The following is a 20409-nucleotide window of genomic DNA, read 5'->3' on the forward strand; positions in this document are numbered from 1 at the left end:
CCGATTTGGCACTACTTCACACTCCCTTTTCTGCATTAGACTTGGATTTTCTTTCTTTACACTCCAATTTTTGGTTGTTGCACACACTTCTCACGTCAAATCTCAAAGCATCATCCTATAACACACGGATGTCAATTACAATTCACCTTGTTGTCGAAACACTATACACAATGTTCAGTTGTTGCACACACTTCTCATGTAAAATCTCAAAGTATCAACACACAACTATTCAAAACTCTACACATTCAAGTCTGATGTCAATTACACAAGCACCTTGTTGTATAAACACTACACACAATGTTCAGTTGTTGCACAACTGAACATTGAGACAGGAACCAGAGGCAGAGATGGGCACAAAATGTAAAAATGATTTGAAATACAAAGATACAAATACCAGGATATTGTCACCAGGATAGTATCTTGGTGACACTATCCTGGTTAATATTAGACCAAGTATTTAGATGTTTTTCAAAATACTTTTTTATATTTTGTGCCCATCTCTGACCGGAGGCATGATGCCTAAATCTACTGTAAATCATGTACCCAAATAAAACTTTTTGGATGCTGTTTTATGTTTATTTTTGACTAATAAAAAAGTAGGCCAACACTGAGTAATTTTACAAAAGGAGAAATAGCTCAGTCATTCATATGGTGTGTTCCAATTCAATGGTGTGTTTTCAATTTTGCACTCCAGTGTGCTGTAAATGCTTGGTAGTGTGCAGCAAATGCTTAGTTGTGTGTACTGAATGAATGGTATGTGTCATTTGAAAATATGGCGTGTGTACCAAATGAAAACACAAGTCCATTTTGTGAACACAATTAAGTGATTTGATGGCAAAAGTGTCATCTTGGTTAGGGAGTGTGAGGTTTAGCATTTTGTGTGTGAGGTTTTCAGTTTTGTGTGTGCAGTTTTGAGAATGCCGTTATTGTACTGAAAAACGTGTGTTAACAATCGTGAAAAACTGTAAGAAAATCGAATAGTGTATAAAAATCTATTATAAAAACTATGATTTGAATTGAATCGATTTGCTGTTGCTGTGGGTTAGGGTTATTTTGTATTTTAGATATCTCAATATCATATGTATTCTCTTACACACTTTTATAGGATAAGTCAACTATATTATTATACGTAGGCCTGTCTTTTATTTATTGAAAAAAGTGATGCATACAAAATAAAAAATAATCACTGATTGACTCGACAATAGAATAGCAAAAATGAGATTATATTCAGGCCGGGAATTTCTTCAGAAAGTTCTGTGTGTGACCGAGACAGACAGACAGACAGACAGACAGACAGGTGCCACTCACAGGGAGACTCGGTCCTAAAAGTTTCCCCCTGCCCTCCCTCATTGGCTGTCGGTATGTTCATTGTTGACCAATGATATCTCCCTCCTCCTCTGCTGTCTGCTCCAGTCCCCTCCTCCCTCCCTGCAGGGGCGTCACAAGGGGTAGGAAAGTGGGACTGAGTTACTGGAGCCCAAGGTGGAGGGGCCCTAATAACTTTATCTATTGAAAATGAGCAGATATACAAGCTCACAGCGCGGCACCGAGTGCCGCGCTGCGAGCTTGTAGATCTGCTATTTTTGAAAAGTTGTGAAAATGTGTGAAAGTCTTTGAATATATGTATATTTTTAAGCGAACATTTCTAACTCAAATTTTGCTTCTGGGGGGGGTCCCTGGAACGAAATATTTTGAGATCGGGGTCCATGGCCAAATACATATCATCTTGGTTCGTCCTTGACATAGGTTTCTTGCACACATTTTCACGATTTTTCCAAAAATAGCAGATCTACAAGCTCACAGCGCGGCACCGAGTGCCGCGCTGCGAGCTTGTAGATCTGCTATTTTTGAAAAGTTGTGAAAATGTGTGAAAATCTTTGAATATATGTATTTTTTAAGCGAACATTTCTAACTCAAATTTTGCTTCTGGGGGGTCCCTGGAACTAAATATTTTGAGATCGGGGTCCATGGCCAAATACATATCATCTTGGTTCGTCCTTGACATAGGTTTCTTGCACACATTTTCACGATTTTTCCAAAAATAGCAGATCTACGAGCTCGCAGCGCGGCACTCGGTGCCGCGCTGTGAGCTTGTATATCTGCTATTTTTCAATAGTCAACATTCATGGGGGGCCCCGCAGTGAATCCTTGTACCCAGGGCCCAGAATTTGGTGTGACGCCCCTGCTCCCTGGCTGTATTGTTGGTGTTGGACGGACGCACACACACTCACAACAACACACGCTCCAACACAGAAGACACAGCGCATTCCTTACGGCAGGAGGAGAGAGCCAGGCTGGGAGAACAAGTGAGGGAGGGGAGTACTGGGAATATCAGAGAACACACAGACAGAGAGAGAGAGAGAGAAGTTTTGCGGAGGCGAACAGTTCTTCTGAGTGTCATTGTAAGTGTAAGTTCTGTGTAGTGAGAGAAGAAGAGGAGACGCTAAGACAGGATGGGGCTCCCTCAGCCCCTGTGGGCTCAGGTCAGTGGAAGCTGTGGTCAGAAAGTGCTACTAGTGTGTGTGTTAGTGTGTGTGTGTGTGTGTGTGTGTGTGTGTGTGTGTGTGTGTGTGTGTGTGTGTGTGTGTGCGTGTGCGTGTGCGTGTGCGTGTGCAGTTGCACGTGAGGAATCTGAGGATGCATGTGCGCATGCAAGGTTTTCTTTCTGTGCGTGTCTGACTGTGTAGTGTGTGTATCTTGTGTGGGTGGTGGATTCTGTGTGGCGTTCATACAGTATGTTGTGACTGAGGGATTGTTTTGGGCATAGTTTGCATGTGTGTGTGTTGCATCTTGAAATGTGAATCGTGTGTCTGCTGTTTGTATTTTCCAGTGTTTTTTATAGCTTTTTCCACTATATGTGTGGATTACAAGAGAGTAGACTACAGTTACATAAGTGGCCTGGTTCAACTGATGGAGTTGGGTTACTCATGACTCCACATGACTTGTAAGACGGAAGGGAAACGGCAATGATGGAGACCGTTCTTTACAACAGTGGTTTTCAAACTTTTCTGGCCGTGACCCCCAAAATAAGCATATTTTAACTGGGGACCCCCCTCCCACCCTGACAAGCACTAAGAGTTGAGGCATTACATTTTGTATAACATGGTTCTATTGTGAAAATAGCAGATCTACAGGCTTACAATGCCTCGCGTTGCGAGCATGTAGACCGGCTATTTTCACAAATTCTGCCTCTAATATTTGACAATTTGGCCAATATTTAATTAATTTATACTTTTAGAGGTATTGAAAAGTCCTTTTATTGTCACTTTAGAAATGTGCAGATACCCTCGATACACTTAAACTTTATTGTTGGTTTGTTTGCTGTTGAGTGAGAAAACAGTGTCGCACATTAAGTCAATCATCTGGGGACCCCCCAAAATTATTTGGGGACCCCCCTGGGGGTCCCGACCCACAGGTTGACAACCACTGCTTTACGACACAGAGAGAGGCAAACGTCCTCTGTTCATTTAGCAGTGTGTGTGTGTGTGTGTGTGTGTGTGTGTGTGTGTGTGTGTGTGTGTGTGTGTGTGTGTGTGTGTGTGTGTGTGTGTGTGTGTGTGTGTGTGTGTGTGTGTGTGTGTGTGTGTGTGTGTGTGTGTGTGTGTGTGTGTATCTGTGTGCACCTCCTTGCCACCTGCGTGCGTGCGTGTTTTGGGGGGGTGACTGCTCCTCGTTGTACCCAATTAGGGTGAGTGCTTCGTCGCTGGCACACAGTCTCCCCTCACTTAGCGACAGCAGACCTCCAGGGAGACGACAGGGCACACAGCAGGGGGCTGTCCGAGGACAGGTCGCATTTTAGGGGGACGTGATGCAGGAGTCTGCTGGGGCTCTGTGGGGCTCTGTGGGGCTCTGTGTGTGTGTGTGTGTGTGTGTGTGTGTGTGTGTGTGTGTGTGTGTGTGTGTGTGTGTGTGTGTGTGTGTGTGTGTGTGTGTGTGTGTGTGTGTGTGTGTGTGTGTTGTCTCTGCTATAATTGGCATAAATAAATGGTTAAAGTGTGTGTGTGTGTGTGTGTGTGTGTGTGTGTGTGTGTGTGCGTGCGTGTGTGTGTGCATACTTTATCGGCCAAGTGAGTTTGTACTTATTAGGAATTATTTGACCAGGTGGGTTGGTATTGGATTAGAGAAATGGGCATGAGAACATTTCTGTCATGTTGTTGCGACCGTAGGGAGCAGTTAGTATCAAAACCTCCACCTCATGTCAGTCAGTCAGTCACACCTCATGTCACGCTCCATATATGGTCATCCTTAATGATAATGACAATGAATTTTATTTATATAGCACTTTTCAAAACAAAGTCACAAAGTGCTGCACAAGGCAAGATTAAAACATCATGTAACACAGCAAAGAACACAACACAAAAACACAGACAGAGCAAAAACACAACACAAATTGAATCATAAATTAAAAATGTGTACCATCACATCACTACAATTATTTAAATAGTGGCAGGGAAGCTGCTAACCTAAGGTGCACTGGCAGTGCATTCCATAACTTGGGTGCTCGGGTGGCAAAAGCCCGATCGCCTCGGGTAACTAGGTTGGTGTCGTGGCCTTTCAATAGGGCCTTATCTGATGATCTAAGGATGCGCCCTGGCTTATAAGGGGGCAGCATATCTAATATATAAAGGGGCCAATCCATGTAAGGCTTTATAAGTGATTAGTAGTACTTTAAAATCACATATAGAGCTCACAGGTAACCAGTGAAGAGAAGCCAACATCGGGGTGATATGGTCATGTTTCTTTGTATTTGTAAGCAATCTAGCAGCAGAGTTTTGGATTAACTGTAGGCGGGATAGGTTTTTTTTTCGCTGAGACCGGAGTAGAGGGAGTTGCAGTAGTCAAGTCGTGATGAAATGAGGGCATGGATTACCTTTTCAAGGTCAGGGGCTAACAGAAATGGCTTGATTTTCTTGATGTTCCTCAACTTGTCCCTTTTATGTCTAGTTGTTTTTCGTATAGATATTTTATTTCTGGTGACCGGCGCTGTCATACTATGAACTATAAATTAGTTCTTGTTAATTAGGCCTTGTATGCTGAAAGGTTAAACTCCGTTTTTACCTTTTAGATAGATTTAGTATAGCTATTTATGAACCCCAGCATCCCTATTCTGGGGAGAACATTGGCCAAAAATAGCAGATTTGCGAGCTTTTTTAGCTCAACAATTCTTAAGAGATTTGGTGTGTAGGCAGACAAATGCGGTCCAAGAAGCTGTAACTCAAGTTCCGTTCCACTAAGAGTAGAGAGTTTAAGGGGTTAAGCATCACGTCTGACTGACTTGGGAGACACTGCAGCTTAGCCCAGTGTTTAGACTTTTATTATAGAGGAACACAAGCTATGTATTCTCTCCCACATCCAGCTGTGCGTTTTATCCTTTACAGCTGCTGACTGTTCAGAGCCTACCCCTCTCTCTCTCTCTCTCTCCCCCTCTCTCTCTTCTTTTTTTCTTTTGTTATTCGAGGGATTTTCTTTCTTTCTTTCTGTGGGTGTATGTATCGCCTCCCTTTCTGCTACACCGGTTCCACCACCAGCACCATTGTTAAAAGACTGCCAGTGTGTGGGTGAATATCTGAGTTCTGACAGAGGAACACTCCTTCTACACCTAGAATGAATGTACACGCACGCACGCGCGCGCACACACACACACACACACACACACACACACACACACACACACACACACACACACACACACACGTTACTCGATAACCCAGACACCCACAGTCAGCCACGTATACAGTACACTCATCATGCCAAGTACGGCGCACACACACACACACACACACACACACACACACACACACACACACACACACACACACACACACACACACACACACACACACACACACACACACACACACAGTTAATGTTCATCCATGTAGGGCTGCTTACAGACATACATATGCACACACACACACACACACACACACACACACACACACACACACACACACACACACACACACACACACACACACACACACACACACACACACACACGTATGCTGCACATACGCAGGGGAAAATCTGCTTAAAAAACAGCTGTAACCAACTATTGAGAGACAAGGAGACGTCTAACATTGACTGTTTTGCTGCAAAATAATTGCTTCACTCTTGTATGTCCAAAACCACCATACATACTGTGTGTGTGTGTGTGTGTGTGTGTGTGTGTGTGTGTGTGTGTGTGTGTGTGTGTGTGTGTGTGTGTGTGTGTGTGTGTGTGTGTGTGTGTGTGTGTGTGTGTGTGTGTGTGTGTGTGTGTGTGTGTGTGCGTGTAGGCGGGATAGGGCTTTTTTCGCTGAGACCGGAGTAGAGGGAGTTGCAGTATGTCCTGTCATGTTGTCATGTTGTTGCGACCGTAGGGAGCAGTTAGTATCAAAACCTCCACCTCATGTCAGTCAGTCAGTCACACCTCATGTCACGCTCCATATATGGTCATCCTTAATGATAATGAATTTTACTTATATAGCACTTTTCAAAACAAAGTCACAAAGTGCTGCACAAGGCAAGATTAAAACATCATGTAACACAGCAAAGAACACAACACAAAAACACAGACACAGAGCAAAAACACAACACAAATTGAATCACAAATCATATTGCGTGCGTGCGTGCGTTTGTTCTGTTTTCCCGAGCATGTTTGCACAATCTTCTACAGTACAGGTCAGTGAGGCGGCAGCTATTGGCATCAAGTAGGAATGTGATTTCCATAGAAACAGAGAGACATCGTACAGAGAGAGAGAAGAGAAGAGAGAGAAAGAAAGCTAGAGAGAGAGGTGGAGAGGCAGAGTGAGAGAGATAGTAATGGTAGGAGTGACCAGGGACGTGCAGAGAATGTCAGAGAGGCAGGGGCTGACATTTCTAAAAGGGCCTTTTGGTGAGAATATCGAAAATAGCAGACCTCCAAGCTCACAAGGCGTCGCAGGGCGACGCGTTGTGAGCTTGGAGGTCGGCTATTTTCAGTACATGATACCACACTAAACTAAGCATAATCAAGTGAATACTGGAGATGTGGCGTACACCATGGATTTCTACACTGAGAGGGCAATTCTTTCAACATAAGATGGTGCATTCAAGTTCATGAGAGTTTAGACCATTTTTTTGAATGCTGCCTTCAGATATGTCATGGAAAAGGGGGCATTTGCATTTCTTTCACCATAGTAACTAAAAACTGCATTCATGGTCTGGAGAGGGCACTTTTTACAGACGGTTAAAAGGGCTGGGGCTCAAGCCCCCTTTGAGGTCTATGTGTGCATGACATGTGCCTGTGGGTGAGGCAGAGAGAGAGAGAGAGACAGGTCAGAGAACCAGAGTGGATAAAAGAAAGAGAGAGATCTTGGCAACAGAGAGGGGCTGTATATGGGAGCTTTTGCAGAGTTATGAGGTCATGGTATTATTGTCTTGCCTGGAGGCAAACAAAGGAATTTGTTCTCAGAACCCGTCTACTTTCTTTGATCTGTTCGCTGTTTGGAGCATCACCGCGGCTCATGGGAATAAGCAGCATTTTATTTGTCAAGTGCAAGGCAGTGAACCCAACATTAAACGCTTAACTGATGGAGAATGGTTGACAAATACATGGACATGACTCTCATATCAGGACAAAGTATACAATCAATTAGACAGATCAGATCTGTATATTAGACAGTGAGCGGTCCAGCAGTTTACCAGATTAGCTCCAGAAACACAGACGACCTCTCATACACGACTAGCTTCCTGGAGAGCCACTCACTCACTCGCACACACACTACACTGTACAATGAACTTGTGTAGTTTGTAATTAGCCACCTGTAGCTACTAAATGAATGAATAAGAGACATTTTTAATGTACTGTAATGTTTAATACTTTTGGCAATGATACAGAGACTATGCAAGTTTAGCCATGGTATAAGTGGGATAATGCACTGTGAGTAAGTCAGTTATGAGAAAAGAACTGCACTCCAGGAGGGTGACAGACAGCTTTTCGCTTTGTGACAGGCTGTACAGTAGCATCCCCCATACCGTGCATGTGAGTTTTAGTTCATTTTGATCCCCAAAAAGTTGGACGCAAGCACATGGCAGCCAGCTAGGCTTGCAACTGTACAAAAGCAGATATTGGAAAGAAGTAGGATGAGCAGAGCTAGAATAATTGTGAAGTGGAGCAGGCAGAGAGAGTCGTAAGAACTGAGCCGTCGGCTGTTAAGCTGGCAAGAAGACTCTGAGCGAGACAGAAGGGCAAGGCAGGCAGGGATTGAGGCAGACAGGCTAGGCAGGCTGGCTGGCAAGACACTAAAACTAGGCAGACAGGCAATGCAGGCTGGCAGTGGCAAGACAATGAGTGAGGCAGCTACTGTAGACAAGGCAGGCTGGAAAGACAATGAGTGAGGCAGCTAGACAAGGCAGGCTGGTAAGACAATGAGTGAGGCAGCTAGACAAGGCAGGCTGGTAAGACAATGAGTGAGGCAGCTAGACAAGGCAGGCTGGTAAGACAATGAGTGAGGCAGCTAGACAAGGCAGGCTGGTAAGACAATGAGTGAGGCAGCTAGACAAGGCAGGCTGGTAAGACAATGAGTGAGGCAGCTAGACAAGGCAGGCTGGTAAGACAATGAGTGAGGCAGCTACTGTAGACAAGGCAGGCTGGTAAGGCGCTGAAAGAGGCAGTAGGGCAGAGAAACCTGAGGCACACAGTGTCAACACATGAACTGAGAGAGAAGCTGAACTTGGGCATACCATTAGTACCTCTTTGGCCAACTGAACGAGCTGGCAAAGGCTGGAGACTGACTCTGTAAAGTGCAGGAGCCTGATGGGGACATTGGTGCACAATTTGACTGGCAGCCGGAGGGAAAACGGACCACCATGCATTGCCTAGACAGACACAGACAGAAAGAGAACATGGGAACCAACAAGAAACATCTCAAGCCTATATATATATATATATATATATATATATATATATATATATATATATATATATATATATATATATATATATATATATATATATACACTGTGTATATATATATACCAGTAAGACTCCCTAATCGGGAGATAAGCGACCGTTGGTCGCTTATCTCCTGTCACACTGCTGACATCAGTAAGACATCACACCGTACACAAATGACCCTTATATAAGACCGGCATTATCTACCGACAGATTAGTAACAAGATGTCAAAATCGTTGAAGGTTCAATCTCCAGATATGGAGATAACCAACACATCACTCCATATATGGAGATAACCGACGAATCTCACTAAGTCTGACCTCACAAGCCCCATATTTGGACACGAACAACATATAACTCCATATATAGAGACATAGCTGCTGACATCAGTATGACATCACACTGCTGACATCAGTATGACATCACACTGTACACAAATGACCCTTATACATAAGACCGGCATTATCTACCGACAGATTAGATGCAAGCAGGATCTCGACTCTGACACAACTCATCGGCTCATAAGCTGGTTCTCCCTCCATATATGGAGATTACCGACGAATCTCACTAAGTCTGACCTCACAAGCCCCATATTTGGACACGAACAACATATAACTCCATATATAGAGACATAGCTGCTGACATCAGTATGACATCACACTGCTGACATCAGTATGACATCACACCGTACACAAATGACCCTGACGGCACACACCAAGCAGTGTGATGTCATGCTGATGCGGAGATATGAGCAGGGCAAAGGTGTGACGTGTGACCGACGGACGGACGGACGGACGGACGGACGGCCGGTGGAGGTTTTGATACTAAACTGCGACCTGACGGTCGCAATAACTATATAACTATATATATATATATATATATATATATATATATATATATTAGTGATGCGAGGGCCGACCCACCACTCTCATGTGCAAAAAATAAATAAGAATAATCACCTGTTCTTTTTTTTTTTTTAACTCAATTTTTATTAAGCACACAAAACACGAGACCAAACAAGGCAAACAGAGATAAAACAACTACCAAAAGACAACAAAAAAACAAGACAGAAAAACAAAAACAAAACATTGAACAGGTTGGGCTGTACATCTTATGTCGACAATTAAAGATACAATCTTCAGTACAATGTCTCTATTCTAAGCAATGTCCATGGGCTGTTGAAAGAGAATCCATTTTTCCCAATATTTGTCTGATTTGTCCTCTTGTAGTCTAAGTATAAAAGTTAGCCTTTCCATAGTGTATATTTCTTTTATAATAGAAATCCAATCTTCTTTAGTTGGAGGATCCTGTTGTAACCAGCGACGTGTAATCGCCTTTTTGCTTGCAGCTAGGAAAATCTTAATTAAGTATTTATCAGGTGTTAAAATCTCTTCCGGGATATTTCCAAGTAATAGCAAGGTACAATTCAGAGGCAACTCAAAAGACATTATCTTTCCCATGATGGAATGTACATCCTTCCAATACTCTTCAATTTTAGGGCACGACCAGAAGATGTGAGCATGGCCCACCCCCATGTGACCACACTGTCTCCAGCATGGCTGAACAACTTTCAATTGCTTTGATTTAATTTGGGGTGTTATGAAAAATCTAACCAAATTCTTCCAACAGAACTCCCTCCACATTCTTGAGCTGGTGGATGTACACTGTGTGTTGCACATATTTTCCCAATCTTCTGTAGTAATACTTATCTCCAGGTCTTTTTCCCACTTGCTCCTAATATACTCTGTGGAGTTAGTTCTGGATAATACCAAGCCATTATACAATTTAGATATTGATCTTTTGGACTCCGTTTTATAGGCCTGGACAAAAACCTTTAACAAATCATCACTCGCAGCCGCAGGTTCGGTCAACACCACCTCTTCCCTAAAATACTCCCGTAGTTGAAAATATCTAAATAAGTCCTTATTAGTTATTGTTTGTAGTCGACATGCTTTTTTGATTTTTTGAAAACTCATTAATCCTTTGTCATCCATTATAGTACAAAAAGAGGTGACATCATCACGAACCCACCGCCTAAAGGTATGATCATATACTCCAGGTTTGAAATCTGGGTCATAAGCAGGCCACCTCAACACCCTGATCGCCCTTTCCATTTTAAGTCGATTCACCACTTTAAACCATGTCTTCAAAGTAAATGTTGTGAGTGGGTCCAATATGGTATAATAGGAATTAGCCTGTTGTTTATTTCCAATCAATGTCTGGATAGGGATGTCAATCGATTTGGTTTCAAGATCTTTCCATTTGGATTCAACATCTTTATCACACCAACATATTAACGGTCTTATTTGGGCTGCATAGAAATACTCCCTTAAATTAGGTAGAGACATCCCTCCCTTGGTTTTATGAAGTTGTAGTGTTTGGTATCTAATTCTCGGCCTTTTCCCATTCCATATAAATCTGGATATCATTTTGTCCCACTCATTAAACTGCTTTTCAGGAACCTCAACCGGTAAAGACTGGAAAAGATATAATATTCTAGGGAGCATATTCATCTTAATTGATTCTATTCTAGAGCTGAAATCCAGGGGTGACAGAGACCATCTTTCCACATCCTTTTTAATTTGGGTAATTATGGGTTGGTAATTTGCTTCATACAGTTTTGAGATATCCTTAGTCAACCATACTCCCAGGTATTTAATCGATTTCAATTTCCAATTGAGATTACAACATTCTTCCATTTCTTTCGAAGGCTTTTGATTAAATAGGAGTATTTGCGTTTTTTGCACGTTGAGTTTATAGCCCGAGAACTGACCGAACATTTCCAAGGAGCTCATTAATTTGGGGAGACAGATGTCAGGGTTTTTCATATATATTAATACATCATCAGCATATAGTGCTATCTTATGCTCTGATTCATTTATAGTGATTCCTTGTAATTGTGGGTCTTCTCTGATTGCCTGTGCCAGTGGCTCTATAAAAATCGCGAACAGTCCTGGGCTGCAAACACAACCTTGACGGACTCCGCGTGTCAAAGTGAACTGGTTTGATAGGTGACCATTTATCTTTACCCTTGCTGTGGGTTTGGTGTACAAAGTTTTGAAACATTTAATTGACTCTTCATTAAAACCAAATCTTTGGAGTACTAGGAATAGGAAGTCCCAGGATACAGTATCGTAAGCTTTAAAGGCATCTAAACTTACTAATGCTGATCTTACTTTATGTTGTTTTATGTGGTTCATAATAAGTAACGTCCGTCTTATATTGTCCTGGGTCTGACGGCCTCGGATGAAGCCTGTCTGTCCAGTATCTATTAGATCAGGTAAAAAAGTTTCCATACGTCTCGTCATAATTGAGGCATACATCTTATAATCCACATTCAATATAGATATTGGCCTGTATGAGTCGCATAGTTCCTTATCTTTGCCCTCCTTGGGAATCACTGTTATGATTGCATCACTCCATGAGGGAGGAATTTTTCCCTCCTTAAGCGTATAATTGAAAGAAGATAAGAGTAACGGCATGATTTCTTCCCTAAAAGTTTTAAACCACTCGGCCGGTAGGCCATCACTCCCTGGTGATTTGTTTGTTCTGAGATTAGAGATTGCCTTATCTATTTCCTCTGGTGTAATTTTAGCCGTCATAATTTTATTTTGTATTGCTCCAATGGAGGGCAAATCCAAGGAATCCAGAAATGACTTTGCGGCTTCTTCGTTTACTTCAAAAGGCTGTGTGTAAAGGTTTCTGTAATATGTCTCAAAAGCACTCTCAATGTCATCCAACTTACTGGAAATCTCCCCCGTTTGAGGGTTTTTGATTTTATAAATTGTGTTTTGCGCCTGTTGTTTGCGTAGCCGCCTGGCCAATAATCTAGTAGCTTTTGGACCAGATTCATAATATGTTTGTTTTATAAATCTACATTTTTTCTCAAGGTCATTTTTATAAACATCATCTATTTCCTTCCTTACATCCTTAATCTGCTGTAGTAATTGGTCATCTCTGATATTTTTATGTTGTTGTTCCAATTTTTGTAATTTTGTGATTAAATTTCGATATATGGATTCCTTTGCTTTCTTTAAAGTTGAAGCAATAGCGATCATCTTGCCTCTAAGTACTGCTTTAGCAGCATCCCATACCATTACTGGACTAACCTCACCAGTATCATTATCCTGTATATATGTTTTAATATCCGATCTGATGCTGTCGGTGAGTAACTTGTTATTTAGAATACCTGTATTTAATCTCCATAGTGTATTTCTTGGTCTACTATCCAGATGTAAGGTCATATGGACATCAGCGTGATCAGATATATCAGTAGTGCCCAATGAGCAATCTCTTATTCTGTGTCTGTCACCCCTGAACATGAATATATAATCAATTCTTCTATGAACACAATGAGGAGCTGAAAAATGTGTGTAATCTCTCTCTGATGGATGAAACTCTCGCCAAACATCAAACATTCCTGATTCATCTAGTAAGGCGTTTATTGTTTTGGTTTGTGATGACTTATCCATCTTATTATTTGTTGTATCCAATTTACTAAGAATATTATTTGTGTCTCCAGCACAGATCAATATTCCCTCAGACTGTGTTATTATCAGGTCAAAGATCTGTTTGAAAAATGATTTGTTACTCCCTGGAGGGGCATATATATTCACCAAGGAGACAACACTACCCTCTATCTTGCATTTAGCCATAATATATCTACCTTCTTTGTCAACATAGTCGTTTATAAACTCAACATTTATGGCATTAGGAATTAGTATGGCAACTCCACGTTTATTCCCTGATTTACAGGAGCTATAAAAAGTGTTACGAAAACCAAACTTTTTGAGTTTCTCATGTTCCATCCGAGAGAGATGGGTTTCTTGTAAAAATATTATTTGTGCCTTTTCACGTTTCAACTTACTAATGACTTTACTACGTTTAACTGGATTATTCAGCCCATTTACATTAAGCGATATTACCGTAAAATTTCTATTAGACATCGTACTTGGTCCACAAAATATTGATGCATACAGCCCACATCACACTCAACACGTACACAAAAAAAACACATAGAAAACAAAAAAACACACAAAAGAAACCTCCAAGACAGGGGTGAAAACGCTGTTCCCCCTACCCCCCCAAACAAGAGTGAAGGGTCAGTCCCCGGCCTAGCCGGGGCCCCTTCTCTAGGTCTCGTACTCTCCCCATCACTTGGGTTTTCCCAAAACCTAGCCATAACCCCACTCAGTGGGCTCCTCTCTCCTTATATTTCAAAACAGTCCTATATATTCAAAGTAATAACTAGCCCTTGAGCAATATTCATTAAACAGTAAGATTCCCCCCCCCCCTTCCCTCCCACTTAGTTTTTGTTTCCTTTTTTTTTTTTTTTTTTTTAATTATTATATAATATATATATTCTGCTATCTTTATATGTATATATATACACACATTCCTTATGTTAATGTACGTATTATTGTAATGTATTACACTATATAAAAGTGTATCTTCCCTCAATGATTATATTCGTCTAAAACACCTTACATTTAACTGACCACTCCACATCGGTCCCTTGACTGACTCTCCATGCGAGCCTGCGTATCATAAAGTGTCATCCCCTGTCCTGCACGCAGCTCCGTGCCTGTGCTACGTTGCTATGGTTACTATGACCCGGACGTGAAAAGCGACCGAGACGGTCACGAGGTGCATGATGGGATAACGAGTTCTGTATAGTAGCAACCTCGCCACATTAGCTAGCAATTGTAGTTCTAGATTCGTGTAAACATAAATCATTCTCTCCACCTCCTACATACAACTATACATCACTTCTTATAGCACAATTTATGAAATACAAATCCACCTTATGCCAGGCCTGTAAGTTAAAGGGATAACATAAAAAATCAGTAAGAGTAACATAGGTAGCCTATTATAAACGTAAACAGCAGAGCTAGCGGTAGCTCAAGATAGCAGCCATCGAGTGACCGCACTTCCAACCAAAATAGCCCCGCTAGTGTTTAGCTGAACATACGATACAAACAGTGGCAACTATACATAAAACCCCCGCTCCATACTGCCATCGGGAACCCCGTGGTACGACGAAAACGTCCCACAGCCCCGGGCCCCCGACCTCTTATGTTGGCATAACGTGAGGAGGTATATGCTCATATACATCTTAAAATATAATTACCACTTAGAAAGGAAAATAAATAAAACCCCAACCCTTCACTTCTAAAGACAACAGTAGTAGCTAACCTGGTCGTTATCTAGCCCCAAAAATAAAATATATATATACAAACAAAAACGCCAGATTCCAAACAGAAGAGCAAGGTTTCAGTGGGAAAAAAAAGGGAAAGAGAAAGAAAAAATGCAATATAAATGTACAATAAACTCCATGTTCAATTTATACAACCCCTGCCCGAATCAAGACCCTATTTAAGTAGTAAAAGGATATATTTGGTGGTGACTCGAGTCTTTTTGTCCTGTAGTTCAGTTACTGATGGGGCTGAAGATAGCTGCTAGCCTCGCCTGGCAAAACCAGGCCAGGCCGCCGTTTAGAGTAACAACATTATCCTTCACGCTGTGGTCAGTGGTTCTTCCGACTCCGGGCCACCTTCTTCATCCTCTGGTGTTTGTTGGTTCTGGTCCCCTTCTCTGGCCGTCTCTCTTTCAATTATCCTCGCAAAGATCTCCGCGCCGTCTGGTTCCTCGAATGCATGGGTTCTTCCCAAGTAGGTCACCAGCAGCCTGCAAGCCGGCATCTTTACCCCACAATGGATCTTCATGGCCCCGAGTTTCTTTCTGACCGCGTCGAATCTTTTCCTCTTCTTGTAGAGGACAGCCGGCAGGTCCTCATGAAACCAGACGGGTCTGTTCCCAATCTCCAACTTCTTTTTTCCTCTGGCTGCTTCCCATACTGCTGCACGGTCTCTGTCATTCGGGAACTGCATAATAATGGTCCTCGGGCGGCCGTCCGTTCGTTCTCCCCTGCGGCCGAGCCTGTGCACCCGACCGAGGAAGGTTTTGGAGGTCAACTTTACTTTCAGCGTTTTAGGGATCCAATCCTCCAAAAAGGAACAGAGTACATCGTCAGTTATGTCCCTTTCTCCTGCGTTCACCAAAATCAAATTGGCTCTTCTGGATCTCGATTCCCCGTCGAGGACCTTTGTTTGCAACTCTTTATTTTCCTTCTCCAGTATCTTCACTCTGGCCTGTAGACCATTGATGTTGTCCTCGGCGTCAGAGACCCGGGTTTCTACTTCAGCCACTCGTGTCACACATCCAGCTATCTCCGTTCTTACACCTTCAAAGGCAGCCTCCATTCGGTCGAATCTTCCATTGAACTCTGCTTTCAAAGCCATAATTGCGTCCAAAACTGGGTCTGGCCGAGCTCCAGCTTCTGAGCCCCCGGCGTGGGGAGCCCCCTCCTCGGCCGCCATGTTGTCTCCACTCGCCTCGGTTCCACGCCGGTCGGCGTCTCCGCCTGACGAAGCAAACTCTATCTTAGATTGCCTTGTTTGCCGAGGTCTTGCTGTCTTGGAAGCATTAAAAGCCATCAGCGCGACTTTAGTAACTAATTGCTCGCTTATTTTGTGTAGGACGGTATATTTTTACATATAAATAGTATTAGTTTAAACGGAGGAGCGAGCCACACGTCTACTCAGCTAGACGCCATACCCGGAAGCCAATAATCACCTGTTCTTATTTGCCTTTTATTCTTAACTAGAAGCTGGGCCGCCCGACCTGGCCAACTCGGAACAATGTAAATAGGGAATGAATGCCCCGCCTTTTAGGACCCGTTTTGACCATCTGTCTGCCTGTGTCCATTTATGCCCATATATGGAGATATCTGTATCTGTCTGTCTGTCTGTCGGCGTCCATTTTATGTCCATATATGGAGATCACTGCAGTTATAGTTCTGGGTCCATTTTATGCCCAGATATGGAGATATCTGTCTATCTGCGTCCATTTTATGCCCATATATGGAGTATCTGTCTGTGCCAGACACAGTGCCAGTTCTCCCTTTAATGCAAACCTCACACCTGTTGTCATAGGACCCGTTTTGAACATCTGTTTGCCTGTGTCCATTTATGCCCATATATGGAGATATCTGTATCTGTCTGTCTGCGTCCATTTTATGCCCATATATGGAGATCTTTGACCATCTGTTTGCCTCTGTCCATTTATGTCCATATATGGAGATATCTGTATCTGTCTGTCTGCAATCCATTTTATGCCCATATATGGAGAACGCGCGTGCCCGTGGGACGAACGGTTCTCGAGATACGCGGATTACATACATACATACACACTCACAGAGATTTTTTGTTGACTCATGTGGCGTACGTGATGTCAGAGCCTTTTATGAAGTGATGTCACAATGAGTCAGAGCTTTCGCCGATTTCCTCCGGAACAGCCTGATGTCAACAATCAACCCCGCATAAGGAGATTCCGAACGTTTCGCGCCGGTTCGGGAAAACCGCGCGTCGGGTCGGGTCGAGACCCGGCACTGCACTCCGTGCCGCGGCGGGGAACGCGCGTGCCGAATCTGAAGCCGGTGGGACGAACGGTTCTCGAGATACGCGGATTACAGATACACAGAGACTTCTCGCATTTATAGATAGATAAGAGTAGGCCTATAAGAATAAGAATACAACGTTTGAATACGAGCACGAGCAAGCGAGTTTTAAAATGCGCCAGAGAGGAGCGAGGTTTCTCCTCCGCTCCTTGGTGTGAGGACCGTCCCAATTCCACTCCTGTTGGGCCCGCGAACCACATTTTGCCAACATTTGACACAACGTGAGCACTGCAGAGAAGATGCACAAACAATTCAGCGCGTGTCGCTTATATGTCTCTGTCATCCACACAAGTCTGTTTATAAATACTTTGTGTCGGTTAAGTTATATAACCAGCAAGTCAACGGATACGATTTGAAACACAACTTTCGCATGTGAGACAGATTTTTTGACTGAATGAACCAACCACGCTCACCTCGAGACGCTCCCATCTCTCCAATCTGGTGATCAATCAATAACCAACAGGATTTAATATTGTCCGTCTTTTGCTGTCTGTTTAAAGTGCGAGGCGCTGTATAAATATGATTGACATAAAACCTGAAACGCCATTCTTACCCCAACGATGCCCCAGAGAGAATGAACGTCTTTGAATGAAAGTCTTTTAGGCTAAACCCCAATTTGAACAACAAGTTTGTTTATTTAGCCCATGACAATATTGTGCTACTGTAAACCTTTCTGTAAAGCGACTTTGGGAGCCGTATATAAAGATGAGCTATTGTGGAGATGATATGCCATCTTTTTTTTAAATGCGGGTTGCGGGGCGGGCGGATTCGTTGATTTAAATATATTGTTCTGCGGCGCGGGCGGGCGGGTTACGTTCCGTGCGGGCTGTGGGCTGTGCGCAGGGCTCCAGGGTGCGACCTATTCATAAAGTGCGAGTTAAAATGTAACCAGGTCGCGCTGGTGCGAGTTGGAAAAAAGGGGGAAAAAAAGAAAAAAGAAAATCCTCAATCGAAGATCGCCTGACGCCTCTCTCTCTCTCTCGCTCCGTCTCTCTCTCTCCCTGGCTGCCTGCCTGCAGAGGCTATGCTCGGCCCCTCCCCTTCTCTTTCTCTTTCACTCACATACAGTACACACACACACTTTATCGTTGGTCCGGTGGTGGCTGGTGGGTCACACGCAGACAGACAGACAGACTCTCTCTCTCTCTCTCTCTCTCTCGCTCACATTGGATAGATATCACATATATACTAACCTTTCTTTGTATAACCGTGCTTTTTTCTGTTGTCATCGTGGATCGTGGATGTTTCCACCGTTGGTTACATTAACCTACTGTTACGTTAAAACAGCTGTGTGACTCGTTAAGTTCCTCAGTGCCCAAAATGCGCTTCTCACTTCATAGCCAATTAGCTCAAATGAACGGCAGCTGTAAACTTTTCTGTCTCGGTGTCTCGTGTGTGTGTGTGTGTGTGTGTGTGTGTGTGTGTGTGTGTGTGTGTCTTTGGTGTAGCGTGTGTGTGTGTGTGTGTGTGTGTGTGTGTGTGTGTGTGTGTGTGTGTGTGTGTGTGTGTGTGTGTGTGTGTGTGTGTGTGTGTGTGTGTGTGTGTGTGTGTGTCTCCAAGTGAACGTTTTCTGTTGATATCAAGCAGCTTACTTCCCAGTATCTCACTCTAAAACCATAAGGACAATTTTATTTTTCCATCATGCATGAAAGCAGGCCTATTGCATTTAGTCTACGTTGTGCAAGTTTAAAGTCATAGTTCTATATTGCATTTGTTAGCCGAGATATTCGTAAATCTTTCTTGAATTAATGTCTTTAGTTTGCAAATATTAACTTGAAGCAAAAATACATAAAAACTAGGCTACAGCTTTTTTTTACTTATCATGAGACATATTGTTATCGGGGTATTCAACAACATTATATTGAATATCAAAGGCTTTCCTAATATCACACAGCCTTAGTGCTGACCTATTTTTACTGCTGCTCATGCAGAGAAACCTAAAGTTCAGATTAAAATATTTAGCAAATATCAAGTTTGGGTCATTGTCAATCTTTACATCAAGGCAAATTGAAATGGCTTATGGTATGGAAATGAACACAACTGTCATCAGTATAATAAGGCTATGTATTAATACCACGCTAATACGCTATACAAAGAAAAATATGGTGCTACCTAATTTCTGATGGTGCTACTTAATTAAAACGTAGGTGGCACCAGTGCTACCTGTGAAAAAGTTAGTCTGGAGCCCTGGCTGTGCGGGTTATGAAAAAAACCTGACCCGCGCATCACTAATATATATATATATATATATATATATATATATATATATATATATATATATATATATATATAAAAAGGAGGAGGATGTGATTGTTGTTGTGTAGAAGAAGTGGTAGCAGACAGACTCATGATTTCACTTCCTTCCTGTGGAGCTAAGGTCATTTGGGTTCAGTCCTCTATGAGTGTGTGGCCAAAGGCAACAGTCCCCAAAATCCATGTTACAGAGTTTTCAGTGCCTGTGTTGACTGTACAGTATAGTGTCATGTTCTGCTGTCTCCCATTCAGCTTCATGTCCTAGTGTGATCTGTATTGAAAGACAAAAGACAACCTAAGTACACTAATGTTTTTTTATTAATAAAAGAGAGAATTTTAAGTATGCTGTTTGTGTTTTGTTGATTGTCCTGTGATGTGTGCCCTGTGAAAAAACAAATGGAAGAATGAATGATGCTGCACAGTGTTTTGCAACCAGTCAGACAATCCTGTTCTTTGTGAGAACGCCGTCCGGTCATTGAAATACCCCAACATTATGAGACTGCACGGCCAGGAAGTGAAGTGTTGTTGTGTACCACCACTAGGAACAGGATCTGACACAATCAGTGTTGCCAAGTCTGCTTATTGTGAGCGACTTTGGGCTTGTTTTCCTGTACAGTGTAAAGTCTCGTGTAAATATCGGAAGTAGCAGGTGGCGTTTTTTTCCCCCGTAAATTGTAGTAACTACACTGTAGCTGCTTATTTGAGCTTGAAAGCTTGAGC

The 20409-nt window shown here is 42.6% G+C and overlaps 1 protein-coding gene across 1 annotated transcript in view; it reads left to right on the forward strand.

Annotated features, from left to right (window-relative positions):
* Nucleotides 1-2355: 2355 nt before the first annotated feature.
* pld1b (phospholipase D1b) overlaps nt 2356-20409 on the forward strand; it is an 81497-nt gene continuing 63443 nt past the window's right edge. Inside the window, exon 1 of the mRNA XM_080751607.1 lies at nt 2356-2483. The gene's annotated coding sequence lies outside the window, so the exon portion shown is untranslated. The remainder of the gene's footprint in view (nt 2484-20409) is intronic.

This window comes from Nannobrachium achirus (genome assembly GCF_963921795.1).
Source record: "Nannobrachium achirus genome assembly, chromosome: 21".
NCBI classification, from domain to species: domain Eukaryota; kingdom Metazoa; phylum Chordata; class Actinopteri; order Myctophiformes; family Myctophidae; genus Nannobrachium; species Nannobrachium achirus.